General features: G+C 38.1%; 1 protein-coding gene across 1 annotated transcript in view; it reads left to right on the top strand.

Annotated features, from left to right (window-relative positions):
- Positions 1-19589, top strand: part of LOC5569106 (gamma-aminobutyric acid type B receptor subunit 1) — a 473264-nt gene that overhangs the window by 6556 nt on the left and 447119 nt on the right.

Raw genomic sequence — 19589 nt, 5'->3', positions numbered from 1 at the left:
GCAGAGGTTGTTCACTTTCCCATAAAATATTATGTCGAAGAGATAGAGGCGTGAACACAAAAAGTTGGCGTTTTCCATAGTAATCTCCATATTAACTTCAAATGGCTTGTGCATAGTCAAATATCATCCGAATCATTTCAAACTTTGGGAGGATGCTATTTACCATAATATAAATCGTTTAGGCATAGGGGAGCCAACATTTCAAAATTTGCATAACTCTAATGTCCATTAACGGTTTAAAAAAAATCAATTTTGTAAAAAGTTCGAAAATTTGATTGATAGTGAGCCTGGCGGCCAGAGACACCGGATATAACACGTTCAGGCAGTACTTTCAAGGATTCTGAAGATTCCAATTTCTTCCAAACAACTCAAGAAATTCTGTTATGTTATAATTTATTGTTATTATATATTATTGTTGTTACTTTTCTAAGAGTTCCTCCAATAAAACATTGAATTGTTCAACAGATTCCGTCGATTATTTCCGAGTTCCCTGACTCAGATTTTCTTTGAAATTTAATTCTTATTTTTATAAGATATTTCTTAAGACATTCCTAGTATTTTTTAAAGGCGATCTGCCAAACATGTTCCAGAACTCCATCAAGGATTCTTCCATCGATAGCTTTGGAAGAATTTCATTAAAGATTTTTCATCTAAGAATTTATCCACATTTTATTTCAAGGAGGTCTTTGTAAAAAACTGTAAACATTCCTTTAATATATTCATATATTAACATATAGAAATTCCTTTGGGCATTTCTGTCATTTCAGACTTAAACACAATAAATTTTCCAGGAATCAACACTTGAATCATAAAAACTCTAACAGAGATTCGTATAAGAGCTTCTCTGTGTTTTTATTTTAGAAACTCCTAACAGTTATTTTCTTGGGAGGTGAAAAAAAAGATGCATCCAATATGCATACATACGGAAATAAATCGTTGTCGGATTCATGAACAAAAAGTCATGAAATCATATTTTTTATGTTTCATGGTTTCATGACTACAAGCCATGAAAGCATGAATATTATTCAAGAATTTGGTGGTGTTTTCGAGTGAAATAAAAAAAAACAGTTTTTGTGTGTGAGAAAAGGATTCCAAATTGTTTCACGACCCAAATAATCTATCGGTGCTGTTAGATGTTCCGAAATTTACTTGTAAGCTTTCATCGTTAAGTGAATATATTGCTTGATAAGCTCGTCGGAGATTTTAACATTTTGGATATGATACGTTCCCCCACATCTTACAATAGAACGGTTCACACATGCTGGATGTTCCAGTTCTACTTTCTACCTCCGCAGAGTAAAGAACTGTCTCATCACCAAACAATCGTTCAGCATTTTGCGAGCCCCGGAACGATTTGCTACTTAAATTGATGTTTGGAAGTACGTTTTGCGTACTAACCTAATCACTGGATGTTCGCGTTCCTGCTAGAGATGTGGCATTATTGGTGGAACTCGTTACGGTTGACATTTTTGAAATATTTTTCAGGTTTTATTCTTCTTATGTGACGCGGTTAACAACCCATCTCTCCTGGGCAAAGGACTGGTTGCCTAAAAAATATTCCGACACGGTTTTATTTTCGAAACTACCGACGCAAAGGCCGAAACGATTACAACCTTCATGTTACTTGTTTACCTATGACAAATATAAACTGGAATTTTGATTGGCGCATAATGATTGTTTCCATGAACTGAGTTCATGATTCCATGATCCTGCTTCATGATTTCATGACTCAACTTGCCACTTTTCACAAAATCGGTATCATAAATTAAAGGTAGCTTAATTCATGAATAGTGCTTATGTTTTCATGAACTGTATTCATGATTTTAGACCCTGCTTCATGATTTCATGACCAAAATTACCACTTTTCATATCAAAAATAAGAATCATAAATTACAGGTACCACAATCCTTGAAAATTTCATTCATGGTTGCAGCATACATGCTTCATGATTTCATGATTTAAATTGACACTTTCCGTCGTTAAAAATAAGTAACGCACTGCTGGCGTTACGAAGAAATGATTTATGATTTCATGACATTTAGTCATGGTGTATTTTCATAACATAAAAATACACGTTCCTCCCGAAATCATGACTCTTTTTCCTTGTTTGGAGTGCCGCATTTTTCCCCGTGTGCATTTACCATAGAATTCCTGAAAAAATCCATCCATAAGTTTCTGAATTACTTATAAAATTCTCTAGGAATTCTTTCAGGAAGTCCTTCAATTGTTTATTCAAGATTTTTTCCAAGAATATCCCTTGATGAAATTTATAGCATCCAGGAAGTGATATCTTGAGAAATTTTCTTAGGATCTTGCAGATTTATTTTTGGCAGTGTTCTTAGAGATATTCATACATGAGTTTTAATTGTAAAAATGAAACCCGAAGGAAGCATAATAAAGTCCTAAAAAAATCTATGAACTATGTATCTAATGTATCCTTGGGAGAATCTTTGTTTCAATATTTGGATGAATTATTAGGAAAAAATATTTTAAGGATGTCACAGCATTAATTCCTAAAGAAACTTCTGCAAGAAGTTTTGGATTAACTTTTTTATAATACCAGGAGCATAAGCACGAAAATGCTCTAGAGATATTCGAGAAAAAAATCAACTCGAAAAGATCCTCGATCGGCGGGATTCTAACTCACACAGCAGTCATGCTGAATAACTACGCGTTCGTTTATTCGAGCTCCTGATTCAATATGGCTTATTTGATATCATCTTAAAAACTAATGTTTGTTTGAAGAATGGTAGACAGCCTCGCCAAGAACGTTATCTATGTTTAAAGAGTTTGATTTTGTAAATTACTCCTTTTTGATGGCGCTAATGGATGATTTAGCATAAAAAAACGCTATTAAAAGGCTGAGTGTTTAGCATTTAAATTAACTCAATATGATGCGATTGATATTTTTCTAAAGAAAAAACTTCCTCCTTTGTGTATCCAGTATCGAATATCAGTTTTTGTTCGGCGGCAGTGTTGCTTTCACGATAACATTGAACTTTTAAAGAACCTAACTATTGCTTCGAAAACAACTCAATCACGCCACGATAGCACCCCGTCCAATCAATTACTCATGTTTATTTATTCTTCTCGTTTCATACAAGCTACTCGAGCGGGAACATTTGCCCCAAGGTAAGGGAATAGCTTTACCGTCTCAAGTCACCCAAGTTAGTTCGAGATTCCTTGAGGAAATAGGAAAGAGTAGCTATAAAATACGACGAGTTACATCGCAACAAGCTAGAGCACGAGTAGTCAAGTTCCAAGTTTTACTTTAAGCTTCTCGCCACATTCCAAGGACCAAACCAGGTATTGGGAGCATTTTTTCACGACACAAGTGCTTCCCTACTTTCATCGTACGTTCGTTCTATAAATAAACGGTTGAGCTTCGGAGCTTGAACCAAATATCCTGCCAATCGATTGTTAACGACGCCTTCTCGTAGACAAAGACATTATCCCTAACGAGCTCCAAATAAGAAGGTGAACTTTGCATCCACCACACCCTTTTCTCATTCGGTGCTTTTCCCACCCCATCGCCCTCATTCTTCATCCTCGTCGTCGTCTTCTGGTCACACAGTCCTGCAGGCGTTCTCAATCTGTTATATTTTTAATACTTGCTAGTAATGTATCATATAAACATAAATCTGAGACTTATTTCAAAATACATTTCACATAAATACATACGTTGCGCGAAAGGAAGCTTAGCTTAATTTTGAGCTTGGACGCATTTGCATATTGAGGAATGAGTCTTTTTTTTCAATGTTACCTGTTTTGTATGGAACTTTTAGTAAATCTCATTTTTAGTATAATTTCAAACATTGCATTTTTTTTATCTTAATGTTTTATGTTAGACAACACTATTATTTTATTAAGTACAACTATATTATGCTTTTATTAACATTTTATCATCAACATTTGGCATTTCATTTGCAGTTCGGAAGTTTTGCTGGTGAATTGAATTCTACTCAAATATAAAACATCGCTTTCTGATAAACTTAACCTTATTACATAATACACTTATCGTGGCAATAGAGAATTACAACATATGTTTACTTGATTCTATGCGAATTTCATGTTTCTAGAGGTTTTTCAGTTTCGAACAAACAAAAATTTGAACACGTCAGCATGGGAGCTAATGAAATCCGAGGGTTTAAAAATTTCGTCGATCGGACGATTTTTGACCGAGATACAGCATTGTCAAGTTGCCTGGAAGGTTTTGTTTTGTCGACCTTGCAATAACAACGTTCCTAACTCACGCTTGTCTTGAGAAAAACTCAACATCCCTAAGAACATGACATCCGCACAGAATCTAGTAAACATCATATCATATGGGTCGAAGATCATTAAAAATCGGTTCACAGGTCGTTGGGAACCAAGCTTCATGTTTTACCACAAAATAAATATTCAAATCGTTATAACTTTTTTGTTTTTCAATAATTTTACACCATTTTTTCACAAGTTCTCAAACATCTCTTCTAGTTTAGGAATCCTTGTCGATATTAATTGTTGGTGATCTGGTTTTAAAGATATTTCTATGTTCCTTGGGGGACCGACATTTTCCATATAAAATGTCTTTGATGGCCATTTTGTTTTTGATCAATTTATCAAAAAAATAAAATGTGGGCTATATAATGCCAGGTAATAAGGAGCTACTCTGAAAAAATCATACAAATCGGTTCAGTATTCTTGGAGATATCTGTAAATTACGATATGATGTTTTTTGAAGTTTTTAAGATCTTTTTTTGGCCAGCGTGATTCCAGAAACCTAAATGCTCATTACTTAAACACGGCTGCACCAAACTACTTCATTTTTTCACAACATACTCTCATTAATGTTTTGTTCCGAAGAATGAATATCCGAATACGATAAAAATTCTGTAGCCTGAGAAATTAATGGGGGGTTCGAGTTACGAGTCGGTCCCCCAAGGAATTTTTGAATATCTTCAAAACCAGATGACCAATGATCAATATCAACACAGATCCTAAAACTAGAAGAGTTTTTTGAGAACTTGTGAAAAAATGGTGCAAAAATATTGAAAAACAAAAAAGTTATAACGATTTGAATTTGAATTTTGCGGTAAAAAATGAAGCTGCCGGTAGAGGGGTTAAACATTCAGTTCTCATATTTTTCATATCACTGTAATCTGCGTCAAGTTTTTTTAACGAGGTGTTTAAAGTGTTTAATTTCAAAATGTATAATCCTTTGAAGAACCTTCTTTCTGGTATTACAACAGCTAATTCACATTAATCCAACATACTGGCCTGAAAATTTGTTTGAAGATTGAGATTTTTTTTTTATTTTTTATGAATAATTGGATTCTTCTTCTTTCTGGCGTTACGTCCCAACTGGGACAAAGCCTGCTTCTCAGATTAGTGTTCTTATGAGCACTTCCACAGTTGTTAACTGAGAGCTTTCTTGGCCGATTGACCATTTTTGCATGTGTATATCGTGTGGCAGGTACGAAGATACTCTATGCCGTGGGAATCGAGAAAATTTCCTTTACGAAAAGATCCTCGACCAGCGGGATTCGAACCCACGACCCTCAGCATGGTCATGCTGAATAGCTGCGCGTTTACCGCTACGGCTATCTGGGCCCCATCATCCACGCCTTCTTGTACCAACCGGATCCGAAGCAAACACTGTCTTTGCAGGGTTGCTGTCCGGCATTCTTGCAACATGCCCATCGTATCCTTCCAGCTTTGGCCACCTTCTGGATACTGGGTTCGCCGTAGAGTTGGGCGAGCTCATGGTTCATTCTTCACCGCCACACACCGTTTTCCTGCACACCGCCAAAGATCGTCCTAAGCACCCGAAATTCGAAGATTCTAAGTGCTTGCAGGTCCTCCTCGAGCATCGCCCACGTTTCATGTGCGTAGAGGTCTACCGGCCTTATGAGCGTTTTGTACATGGTACATTTGGTGCGGGTGTGAATCTTTATTGACCGCAGCTTCTTCTGGAGGCCATAGCAGGCCCGACTTCCACTGATGATGCGCCTCCGTATTTCACGGCTAACGTTATTGTCAGCCGTCAGCAAGGATCCAAGGAAGACGAACTCGTCGATCACCTCGAACGTATCCTCTTCTATCGTAACACTGCTACCTAGGCGAGTCCTGTCGCGCTCGGCCCCACCAGCTAGCATGTACTTTGTCTTGGTCGCATTCACCACCAGTCCAACTTTTGCTGCCTCGCGTTTTAGGCGGGTGTACATGTCTGCAACCTTTTCAAATGTTCGGCCGACAATGTCTCATAAAAATCGTACCCGGCGGTTAAGCCCGGCTCTCTGCTTAACACCTTCTTGCGCAATATTTTACAACAGGCACTAGAGTCCATCACCTTGTCGTAGTACCCGACGGGATCAAAACGAACTAGAGTGTTCGCCTGAAACCTTTACACAATTTTGCACACCTTCCATCGTCGCTTTTATCAGTCTCGTGAGCTTCCCGGGAAAGCTGTTCTCGTCCATGATTTTCCATAGCTCTACGCGGTCGATACTATCGTATGCCGTCTTGAAATCAATTAAAAGTGGGGACCTGGTATTCACGACATTTTTGGAGGATTTGCCGTACAGTAAAGATCTGGTCCGTTGTCGATCGGCCGTCAACGAAGCCGGCTTGATAACTTCCCACGAACTCGTTCACTACAGGTGACAGACGATGGACGATGATCTGGGATAATACTTTGTAGGCCGCATTTAGAATGGAGATCGCTTGGAAGTTCTCACAATATAACTTGTCGCCTTTCTTTTAGATGGGGCATATTACCACTCCCTTCCACTCCTCCGGTAGCTGTTCTGTTTCCCAGATTATGCCTATCAGCCGATGCAGACAAATGGCCAGCCTCTCCGAACCCATCTTTATGAGTTCAGCTCCGATACCAACCTTACCAACAGCTTTATTGTTCTTGAGCTGGTGAATGGCATTCTTAACCTCCCTCAAAGTGGGGGCTGGTTGGTTTCCATCGCCCACAGTACTGACGAAGGCATTTCCTCCGTTGTCCCGTCCTTCATTGCTTGTGCTCTCAGCGCCATTCAGGTGTTCGTCTGCTTCCACCTTTCGATCACCTCCTTATCCCTGCACATCTCGGCTCGTGGCACGAAGACGTTGCGGGATGCGTTGAGCTTTTGATAGAACTTACGTATTTCTTGAGACCAGCACAGCTGTTCCATCTCCTTGCACTCCATCCCCTCCAGGCGGCGTTTTTTCTCCCGAAAGAGGCGGGTCTGCTGTTGCCGTTTCCGTCTATAACGTTCCACGTTCTGTCGAGTCCCTTACTGCAGCATGACCGCCCGCGCTGCATTCATTTCCTCTAGAATCTGCCTACATTCCTCGTCGAACCAATCGTTCCGTCGACTCCGGCCCACGTATCCGACGTTGCTCTCAGCTGCATTGTGGATGGCTGCTTTTACTGTTCTCCAGCAGTCCTCAAGAGGGGCTTCATCCAGCTCACCCTCTTCCGGAAGTGCAGCATCGATGTGCTGCGCGTACGCAGTTGCGACATCCGGTTGCTTAAGCCGCTCTAGGTCATACCGGGCGGCCGTCGGTACCGTACGTTGTTAATGACGGAAAGTTTTGGGCGCATTTTCACCATCACCAGATAGTGGTCAGAGTCGATATAAGCGCCACGATAGGTCCTGACGTCGATAATGTCGGAGAAGTGCCGTCCATCAGGAAAACAATAGCAGTTAAAACAAAACAAATACCATCCAGTGAACCTTAAACATATTGGCTATAATTTTGCTGAACAAATTTATGTCAAAATATTTACCCATTTTTAGTTATAACAGTTTCAAAATTGATTGTCTTATTCGAACTTTTGCCCCACCGGTGGGGCAAGAGTTCGAATCTAGTGTGGGGCAAAAGTTCGCTGGCTAAAACACAAAATATCGATCCTTTTATGACAGGCATACTTTACACCAGCCGTATACTTAAGTTTGACGAAAAATACACACTAAATTTTCATCAAAAAATTGCCCAAAACCAGAATAATTGTAATATAATCAAAAATAGCAGTTTTTCGCAAAACTAAGTAGAAATGTTAATTTTTGGTGACAGATTTCGCACGATCAGACAAATTTAACTAAATTTGAAGATAATATGTGGATTTTAGTCAATTTGCAAATTTTCCGTGATTTTATACATGGGTCGAACTTTTGCCCCGCTGATTCGAACTTTTGCCCCACTCTGGGCCAAAAATTGTTTTCAAGCATTTATGCAAAAACTAATACACCTCAATGCAACCTTATGATAGGCCTAGAAACGCCCTTACATAAAATATTGAAAAAGATTTTATCTTCAATTGGTTCCATGCAACGAAAGTTTGACCAAAAATTACAATATTCACGTCGAAAAACAACAAATAGCCATAACTTTTCCAAATCTCAATCAATTTTTATGATATTTGGATTGAAAGTCTCTTACTTGAATAGCATTCGAACCACCATGACATTTATAAGATTTGTTTTGAATTGAGCTAGAAATCTTAAAAACCCTTACCCCACTCGAACTTTTGCCCCACTTTACTCTAACTTCATCTCATCGTGATAACACATTTTCTTGAAGATTTCAAATGAAGCGCTTTTGATTTATATGGGATTATTTTAAGTAGAGTTTTGAAAGCATTGGGAGAAATACTCTATTTTTGCAAGTATGAAGAAAAAATACCCAAACATTCTGCAGTCTACTGCAAATGACACGCATGCCTCTTTCTTTGATGTGGAGGCCTGTGTCATCTGCAAACAAATATTCAACTCAGGTAAGTCAGATGTGAAAATATTGTACAACATTAGTCCCAGAATGCTACATTGAGAAATCCTGCATAAGATTTTGTTAGAATGGAATCTGCCAAAAACTAGCTCAAGCTAATGTCAACATCTTGTTCAGTATTAGGTGACAATTCTGTCCTTGATTTCAAGAATCGTGCATTTGATTCCTTCAGAATCTTGTTCAATATTCATTTGAAATTCTACCTTGATTTTTTTGAAAATGCTGTTGAAGATTAAAAAAAAAAAAAAGAATTCATAATTTTGCAATAAATTTGCCTAATGCCTTATTCTGTCTGACCAAGGGTTTAATAGTAAGTAATCTTGTCCAGAATTTCACAAAATTACGTATATAATTTGATAAAAATCCTGGTTAAAAATTCTGTGAGAATCTCGCCCATGTTTTTCTTGGAAGCAATTTTTGTTTTTTTTATAATCCTACCAAGGATATTGCGTAAATCACTGTCAGGAGTTGGTAATATCCATTTCCAAGAATATTTGCCAGTGATTCAGGTTTTTTTTAATTTTTCGAAAATTACTTATGTTTTGGCTTTATTTATCAAAAATTAATGGGAGTCGAAGTAAAAAAATATGGTTGTAATCCTGACAAGATTAATGCTATAAACAAATTTGTTTAAATATAATGATTAAAACTTCAATCGACAGTGCTTATATATTGCTGCGGAACATTCAGAAACGATTAAATTTTGAAATTATGATTTTGTATTATTTAAACGTTTGAAAAGATTTGTAAAATTAATCTAAATATTTACCGAGCTTAAATGATAGTTTGAAACTCAACTGAAAACCAATAAAAAATACCTTGATATGATCTTACTTTAAGTTGGTAGGATAGTCATAGGGCCAAATATGAGAAGAATCTTCAAAGCCTCCGCGGGCCACACATAATGAAGTACAGCCCTGGATCAGAACGAAGATCCAAATGACATTATTTTTTTTAAAACTTTCCTTTCAAGGAGTTTTTAATAAAAGCTGCGTTTTGTCTGTTATGTTTTATACGATGAGTCTATCATGTCAATTGTCTGAAATGATATATGTGAACCGTCTTTCTGCGAAATGAGCTACTTCCATGAATATATTGCAAAGCAACTATACTTTTGAAATTAAACGAATTTCTAAGACAGTACAATATTTTCCAATCGATTTAGGAAACAGTTTGGCGTTGCTTTTGCGATTGGATTAAAAAAAGTATTGAGTGCCAGTATACTTTTGAATTGTGTTCACCAAGATTTTTCTACTTATTTACTTCATAGTCCGCCGATCGTTGTTTGAGAATGGCTGTTATATAGCCTGTCAGTTCTGTTCTTTGCGCCTTCAGGGTGCCCGAAGATCTTTTTTCGTGTTTCGAAAAGATCGTTATCGAATATAATACCAATTATCGTGATGGTGCGCGCAAATGTGGTAATAACCACTGATGATTGGAACAAGCTCAGCAAGTGCTTCGCGGTTCTTGTGCATGACACGGGAAGGTAAAATTGTGTTGGAAAACTCATTTGATGTATAAAAGTAACACGATGCCTCTCTGTAATCAAATAAACAAGCGGGAAGGAAACGAAAACTGTTGTAGCGGAATGGTTGGTGGGTAGTTCGCAAGCATTGTCAGGAAGGACGAATTTGGCGGCGGCGTGGGAGGCAGAAATGAGGACAAATGTAAATCATAGAGATCGCATAACCGGAACCCGGGTATCTCAAACCGAGTAATTGGATCGCAGTGGTGTGTAACGTGGAGCAGACTTCAGACCAGCATTAATGTGAAGTGAGAAACGTTTGCAACCAGAATGGCTTCGTGAACGTGAGCTAGGAAATTGTATCATGATTAGTGTGAGCCATTACCACTGGAAATATGGGATTAAATTTTCTCAATTCTTTATTTCATATAAAGATATAACGTATTAATTTAACATGCTGCTTACTTTTGCTTACTGTACATAAAGTTTCACTAGAGAAACTGATCTATAATTAGCAATTTGTACAAATAACAAAAAAATATCATATTTTTCGTTATTCATTTTTTGTTTTCGTCAAAGACATGTTATGAGCTGAATTAGAGCAGCTTACATAACGTACCCTAGAAACACAAATTTTATGCGAACAATCCTTTCCGGTTAATAACCTCTTCCGTGAATTTTGAGGGACAAACTTTGTCTGCTCATCAGTACCAATGGTGCTCATTTAGGTGCGGCGCATAGTGCCTGTGGCTGGTGTTAATTATACCGCATAATTTTGAAACATTTTCAGTTCCCCGTAGCTTAATTACTGTGAGACACTGAAAAGCTGAATATTATCCCAAAAGCCCCACCAGTGAGCACCGGTACTAGACGATGTAGACAATACTTATCAGGAGTGATGCACGCATCAGTTAGCAGTGGTTGGATAATAATTAATACAGCGTGCGAACTTTTTGAAGCTTTTGTGCAAACATGGACTATCATTTGAGATAGAGTTTCATTCTTACTCACTTGGCACGACAATGTTCATATTTCCGAATATTAATAATTATTTCGCTTATCTTATCTTATCTGGGGGCAAATTGATCACTGGGGCGAATTTGATCAGGTCGGTACCAAAAAACGTTTCCTCCCAAGGATGCTGAAGGTTTCATAGGCACCATAGACATTTCATGTTTTTTTAGTTTATAGATACCCAATGTTGGTTTTTCATTTTTATTAGGGTCAGTTTTGCATAGGAATATTCGCACTTTTTGAAGGTGTAAGCAGTATATTTGGAAATGTTGGTGCTAGGCCTACATGTCAACTTTGAGTGTTCAAAATTTTGTGTAAACTTAAGTATGAACTATTGAACTTTTTTTTTATATCATACAGCATGGCAAGTATAGTTTTTTTTTGCCCATAACACCGTTTATTCTCAAATATTTTTTTTTTCTATCTTTATTAACGAGATTTTTAGCCCTGGGCTAGTTCATCTCGGGACCAACGGCTTTACTTCCCTTCCGAAGGAAGTCGTCACTGAAATTTTTAGTGACTATCTCGGGGATGGGATTCGATCCCAGGTCCTCGGCGTGAGAGGTGTGTGTTCTAACCACTACACCAGGTCCGTCCCCCTCAAATAATGTGCTTATTTCAAGAGAAATTGCCGTGATTTTTTCACGAGCTCGGCTGTGCAAATCCCGGTATCCCAATTTTAACCGAGATTCAGCTAACAAATTGTTCGGTTGCTTAGTAACGAAGCACATTTAACTGGTACTCGGCTTTTATTTCCTGAGATCTCAGAAAATTTTCTAGCTGACTACATGGCTGTGCAAATCTCGGTTAAAATTAGTCGAGATTCGGCATTCTAAATTAATTGTGTACATTTAGGCATAAACTGCATATTTTCAAAGTTTAATTTTGCAATAAAATGATCAAACACTCGAGTAGTAAGAATTTTGATATCATTTTCAAATTCAGGAGACCTAAATTTAGGAGATAGGTATTTTTTTTATTCTTTAATCTTCTTCGTTGTATGGGATTAATTTCGCCCCAGTGCACATTGCGTTGAATGTATGGAGATGCAAGACAAAAATCAAAGCTGGAAGAGCAAGCAATTTGAGCACCTTGGTATGGAAGGGAAAGTTGATTCTGATCCAAAACCTGAAATGTCCCACAATACCGTAACTACGCTAACGCTAAACCTGAAATGTCCTACAATACGGGCATTTCCGGTGGTCATTCCTGGATTGTTCGGTGGTCACGAAGAACCAAAGTGGTCATGCATCTATGATTGAACTAGAAGTGTGACTGGTATTTAAAATTATGAAGTTTGGAACTGAAACTTAGCACAGTCGACTCTCCACATCTAGATGTTCTACATCTCGATATCTCTCCCTATGTCGATGATTGCATAAGTCCCTTCAGTCTGCATACATTTTCACTCCCCATATCTCGATATCCTCCTATCTCGATATCTCCATATCTCGATGTGTTTCTGTTGATTCTTCGTTCTCAATTTTCTCTCCGTATGTCGATATGACCAATATCAAAGGCTACTAGACCAAAGTTTTGAGATTCAAAACAAATTAGGAGCGCAAAATGACGTTTGTTTGTGTATTACTTTCTTGGCAACGGAGTGTTTTTCAATCTAGTATTCATCAAAAATTTGTTCTTTGTCTCGATCTCTCCATATCTCGATGGTCCCTTCGATATCGAGATGTGGAGAGGCGACTGTAGTACCATAATACCCGGGTTTCCCGGTGGCCAATCTGGTGCTTCAAGAGGACCAGAATAACCATTCATTTATCCTTTTGGCAAATTTGTTTATTTGGAGCAGGGAAAAGCCCATTTGAGCAGAGCAATATTGGGCCCTTCCTCAAATGGGCGCAAAACCTCCTCTTCTTTTCATATCAACAGAATATTACATTTGGTTCCAACTGATAGCAAGGTTACTTAAATCTACTTAATAACTATGACTAATATAAACCTAGCTCACCAAAACCAGATGAAATTTTTTACGAAGAGTTGGAAGGGAAAGATGAAAATCAAATTCATTGAAACAACGGTTGAACGATCGGCACATACTTTTAAATGGTTCGTGATGCCCGTAGTTTGTGCGAGCACCGTTCAAGAAAAGGAAGGAGTTCGATCGAAGTTGACCTTCATAACTGGGCAAGTTAATTGGATCGTTCCATGGGAGGTGTCGCAGAGCAAAGTGCAGAAATTTCCGTTAAGTTGCCTCAATACGAAATATGTTATTTTGATAGTGCCCAAACAACGGATGTATATTCAAGAATAGACCTTACCAACGAATAGTACAATAATTCTAAGTATTGAATATTTCTGAAGCTTTTAGCGACGCGGAAAATAAAACCAATAGTTTTAGAGGCTTGAGAGGCAATGAAGTCGGCAAACCAGTTTTGAGTCTAATAACATACCAAGGTCCTTAATGACAGACCCACTTTGTATTAGTTGAGAATTTCGGCATGAAACCATGTTGGTACTTCGAAATGTAATGATGACAGTGATGGAACAAAAAGTTGTAAACAACTTTTTCTAACAACTTCAAAACGGCATGCGAGAGCAACTATTCCACGATATTGCAGACTTCGCGGTTGTTCCCTTTTTTAAGACAGGGTACACATAGCTTTGTTTCCATTGGTCTGGAAATGATCCAACTTGCAGAGCTAGATGGAAGAGACGAGAAAAATGCGTAGATAACGTATGGAGCATTTCTTTAAGGGGGCAGGATCTGTCATTGATTTCGGAATTTTCATAAGTAGTTTTTTCGTTCAAAATCAAGAAAATTTACAAGAAATTGTTATTATTCTTATTATCTTTATTAAGGAGATTTTCAGCCCTATGGCTGGTTCATCTTCGTAAGAAATTGTGTTCATTGTATTCAATTCTCCAACCGCAACACAGTGAACACATTTTCATCGAATGATTTTCTGTTTTGAACAGAAAAACTGCTTTTAAAGTTTCGATGATGACGATGATTACAATGACGGAGCGTTGAACTTTAAAATATATGCGCATCCCTGCATTATTATTATTAGATTTATGAGTAACTAATTAAATTCCATTCATGAGTTTGGAAGCTATTAAAAATACTGTTTTGAGAAAAATGTCAAAATTTTCAAATCGGAATATTTTTGAAATGTAAATATTTAGAAAAAAAGGCATGCTTCTGCAAATTTGTTCAGTTAGATGAAATGCAAAGCTTTGTAGAAGGTTATACTTATCCTAAATTGTTTGTTTTCAAAATATCTAAGCATCCAAATTTGGACGTTTCTGTCAAAATTATGGTGGATTTTAGGAACTAAAATACTTTTGCATAGAATTTGATGATTAATTTGCAAATCTAATACAAAGTTTTTTTTTCAACGTGCAGTTCAATTTTCAGGTCAATCGGCCTTGTGTACTGTATTCTGGCCAGTACTGTGATCATTTTTTTTAGAGAATGCGGCAACCAGAGACAAACTGAAAACTTGTACTAAATAGAATCAAAAGGAGCTTTAGAGAAAAACGGCTTTGAAGATTTTCAGCAATTTTGCATTCATTTTAATTTTTGTGTGCAAATTGTATATAGCTCACAACTGAAAGTGTCAGTTACTACTTTGCATTTAGGCCCTTCATATTTTTGGACCGACCATTTCGTTCAAAACTCAAATTCAATACGTTAGTTTGTGGAATCCCAAAATGTGCTGCCCCTTTATGAAATCTGACAAGGGCCCTCCGAAGCCCAAATCCGGCACTGGTTACCGGATCCGGCTATTTATAATGGATCGATTTGATAATTTCCATTCACATTCCACATGAATACCTATTCAACCATAATGGACGGTTCAGATTACACGTTTGGTTACAAAACTACAGGTCGTCAAAGTAAAAGTCGCTTAACTCAAGAGCGGTCGCGCATTCAGGCATCTCTAGCACCCACTCGCTCGTGTTGTGTATGAAAAGCGACCTTTCCTCAGGGTGCGTGTACTCAGTACACGCATGCGACCGATCTTGGGTTAAGAGACTTTTTTTTTCAGATGGAACAGGTTCCCGGTGGCCACAGTGACCAACTCTGAGTTTCCAGGAGGGTTTCTGCAACTAGACATGTGTGCCTTTTATTTAAGATCAACTGAAATCGGTCGACACACTGATTTCTGCGAACTGTTAGAATTTTCGGGTCAATAATGACAATTTGTAACTTTTTTCATGGAAGTTCCCTGAGGGGTCATTCAAAAAAGTTGTTTCAACTAGACAAAAAATATTTGTCAGAAAACTTGCTGGGTTATTTCAATCAAAAGTTATATTTATTTGAATTTTGAAATAGGTCGAAAAAGACCCAAAGTCCTTACTAAGGTTACTATGACACTAAGGGTAGGACAGCCTACTGATCTTGAGCTAGATCCCGAGCTGTTTTTGAGCAACTCGGAGTAACTCAGTTTGCTCGGCTCTACGTAAGCATAGCAACCATAAGCTTGGGGTTGTTTGTTTCGTAGTGAAAAATTTTCGCGTCGTGTCACAATGCAGTCGGCAAACCTTGCCAGAGGTCATTTGCTGAGTGGGAGATTTAAATTAGCTTCATTTGAATGAATTTTACCCCAAATCAGGACCAATTTTGCTATGATTCTGTTGAACTGTCGTGACATCTTCGCCACTAATTCATAGCGAGCACGAGCACTTTTCTTGCATTGTTACGTTGATCTTAAAGTATTCATAGAAAATTAATGCTATGCAGTAGATTAGTTAATACAATGGAAATGAATTGCGACAATTATACGAGCCAGTTTGGTGGCGCCTTTAAACGATTATTAGATTTGAGAAAAGTGTTATGTGCTATATTTATACAAAACACTATTCAGAACTAATGATCTCGTATTTTACGAAACTTTTAACAATATGATAGAGCGGTAGAGCGCTGTATTCGAAACAATAATCGATATGTACTGCGTTTATCAAAAATGAAATAATAAACTTTTTTCCCGACATTTGTTGTAACCTGAAGCAAAGTCGAGACATTTCTTATATAGTAGGAATGTTTCTCATATTGGCTGCTTAGATTCGCTAACTTCTGAGCAAATGTGAGTAACTCAGAGTTGCTCGATACGCATAGCCTGCTCAGAGCAACGCTGTCCTCCCCCTTGCTATGACACTTCATAAAGCTTGCAAGAACCAGGTTAATTTTCCGAGGATGGTATACGGCCTGTACTCGAAAAAAATGCAACAGACAAAAGTGTTCGACAAAAAAATATTTGTAGTCGAATTTTCTTGATACTTTCAGGAAAAGAACTAATACATATGGATTATGTTTCGGCAAAGTTACTTAATTCAATGCCCTATCCTTCGCTGAAGGCCAGCACCTTTCCCTTTAGACCCTTCATTACATTTTGTGCAATGGTGGAGCTTTTTTGGTCACTTTCATCCATGCTTTCTTAAATTCCAGCTCGTTTTCGAGCATCTTGGATGTGTTTCGAACTTCATTATAGGCCAAAATCTTTCCACCAGACGAATTTCTGGTGAATTTGGGGGCTTGTCGGATTTTGGTTCAAAAACAACGTTTTTGTCTCTGTACCAATCCAACGTCGATTGCGCGTAGTGGCATGATGCCAGATCTGACCAAAATAATGCCTCGGCTCCGTGAGACTGCAGGAATGGCAACATACGCTTCTGGAGGCATTCGGTGCGGTAAATTTCATTGTAATGTACGCTTTACTCAGTTTGCCGCATTGGCATGTGGCCTGCCAGAGCAAGTATTTTTTGACGAATTTGTTCATTTTTTCTTCCTTATGTCTTCCAGAACATCAAACCGTGATTTGGCAATGTAGAACTCCAGCCCCGGTATCTGCTTTACGTCTGCCTTGATGTAGGTTTCGTCATCCATAACCACACATTTCGGTTTTGTTAACCATTCTCGATACAGCTTCCTTGCGTGAGATTCGGCCGCCGTGTTTTGTTGATCACGCCGGTTCGGTGCCTTCCGGACCTTGAATACACGAAGCCCAGCTTGTTTCATGGTTTGCTGAACGAACCAGGTGGAGCACCTGGCCTTCAGAGCCGCGTCGCGAATCGAAAGGTTCGGATTACGCTTGAATTAATCCAATACATTCCGGGCCTTCACAGAGTCAGCTGTCTTTGATTTTCTTCCACTTCCAGCCCGCCGCTTGGTCGTCTGGGACTTCATAAAAGATTTTTTGCAATTTCTCATCGTAATGTTTTTCATCACGCCAATCTGTCATGAAACAGCCTACTTTCCTGCACTGAAGTATGCAGTGCGGGAATAATCATTACCTAACTGAAACCAGTGCTGTAATGATTCATTACGCAACGCTTTCTCATTACGCAACTGTTTTGAGTTGCGTAATGAATCATTACACAACAATTTGTCAGAAATTGTAAAATAATAGTGTATGCATTCCGATATAATTTCTGATACCCTAAAGTGGTCTCCTACAAAATTGCAAAAAATATTGTACGTCACTCGTTACAGAACTCGATTTTTACAGCACTCGTCGTAATTATCCTACTCGGCAAGCCTCGTAGTATAAATTTACGACTCGTGCTGTAAAAATCATCATTCTGCAACTTGTTCCGTAAACTACTATTACCACCCGAGAGACAGTTGTATGGGTGATTCCCAGTTGTCTTCCGATCCATCTCATGCTCGCAGTCGAATTTTCCATGACGGCGCGCAAAACTCTCCGGCGATTTTTTTCTTGTTTCGATGCCATCTCAGTAATCACTGAACCGATTGTTATGAAATTTTGCACATGTAAACAATACATTCCAGTCTAGTTATACCCCCAGACAACCAGAAATCGCATGAAAGTGCACGTTACAACTCGTTTATTCATATTAATTACATCAAACCCGCAAAACACCGTGGATAAACTCTTCAGATTGATGAGTTTCCTCGCATAAAACACTTCTTTTCTGAGTTCCATACATTTTGTTTTGCCTCGTACACTCGTACAAAGTAAGTCGAATCAATCCGTAGCAGCTGTCAAATCAACATTTGTTATCATAAGTTAAGTCGCATAAGATCACAGGTTAGTTCTGTATACTATTTATACATTCGCATTGTATGTTATTATTAATCACATAATATATGCACGCATATCGCCTCCACTTTTGTACGTAGAAGGCCTTTTCGCGACATCTTATAAGTGAAATTTTGCACATATAAAGCCTCCAGGTGATTTTGTTATACGTACATTTTGGTTGTCTGGGCCAGATTTTCATCAATTTTTTACACACCGGAAGAAATGGCGCATTTTTTTCGAGTACTTCTTCTTCTTCTTCTTTCTGGCGTAACGTCCCTACTGGGACAGAGCCTGCTTCTCAGCTTAGTGTTCTTATGAGCACTTCCACAATTATTAACTGAAAGCTTACTATGCCAATGACCATTTTTGCATGCGTATATCGTGTGGCAGGTACGATGATACTTTATGCCCTGGGAAGTCGAGAAAATTTCCAACCCGAAAAGATCCTCGACCGGTGGGATTCGAACCCACGACCCTCAGCTTGGTGTCTTGCTGAACAGCTGCGCGTTTACCGCTACGGCTATCTGGGCCCCTTTCGAGTACAGGTGGCACGCTAAATTTGACCTTTTTCGGTCCCCTACTTTGTCACGCTTTTTGTATGAGTCCTCCGACAATTTTGTAAGGCTTGTCATGCTTGGGTCCAGCCATAGTCGGTCAGCCCCCTCCCCCTTTAGAGCGTGACATAATTTGTGCATGACCGCTAATGGGACAGACATACTTATAATTCATTTATATTGCAAGAAAAAGGATCACATAACAATTGCAACTGCAACTGCAAAACGTGAATTGTGTTTAAGTTTATGTTTTTTGTTGATAAATAGAAGTATGATAAGTATTATATGCGGTATTTCAATGAGAATATGGCATATGCTACTAGAAAATTATGAACATTTGTATGAAAAGACCAAATTTAAATTTTAATCGCTAATTTTTCAATGCCTACTTTCTCCATATGGGACAGTTATGCCTTTATGGGCAGTTTAGGGGCTATGCATTAATTACATTTTCAAGGTTTTTTCGACCCTCCCTCTATGATAAGATTTTTGGTATGAATATTAAAAATGAATCACATGGCGCGAAAGAAATCTCAATATGATTCATGCTGACAAAATCTTCATTCTTCACTTTGTTGCATAAGCTACTATTATGCGATGCCAAGTGTTCTGGATTACACTAAAATATATTTGAAGTTAGAAGTTTAAACCCATTAGGCATCTCATAAACCTATCTTACATTTGGAAATCAAGATCGAGTGGTGGAAACACAATTTGAATCAAAAGAACCTAATTCACGGGCATTTAAATCATAAAAATCTCAACTGGTCTGTTATCCTTTAATCTAGGCTA

Source organism: Aedes aegypti, chromosome 2 (assembly GCF_002204515.2).
Source record: "Aedes aegypti strain LVP_AGWG chromosome 2, AaegL5.0 Primary Assembly, whole genome shotgun sequence".
NCBI lineage: Eukaryota > Metazoa > Arthropoda > Insecta > Diptera > Culicidae > Aedes > Aedes aegypti.
The sequence above is the reverse complement of the archived record's forward strand: the minus strand, read 5'-3'. Positions and strand labels throughout refer to the sequence as shown.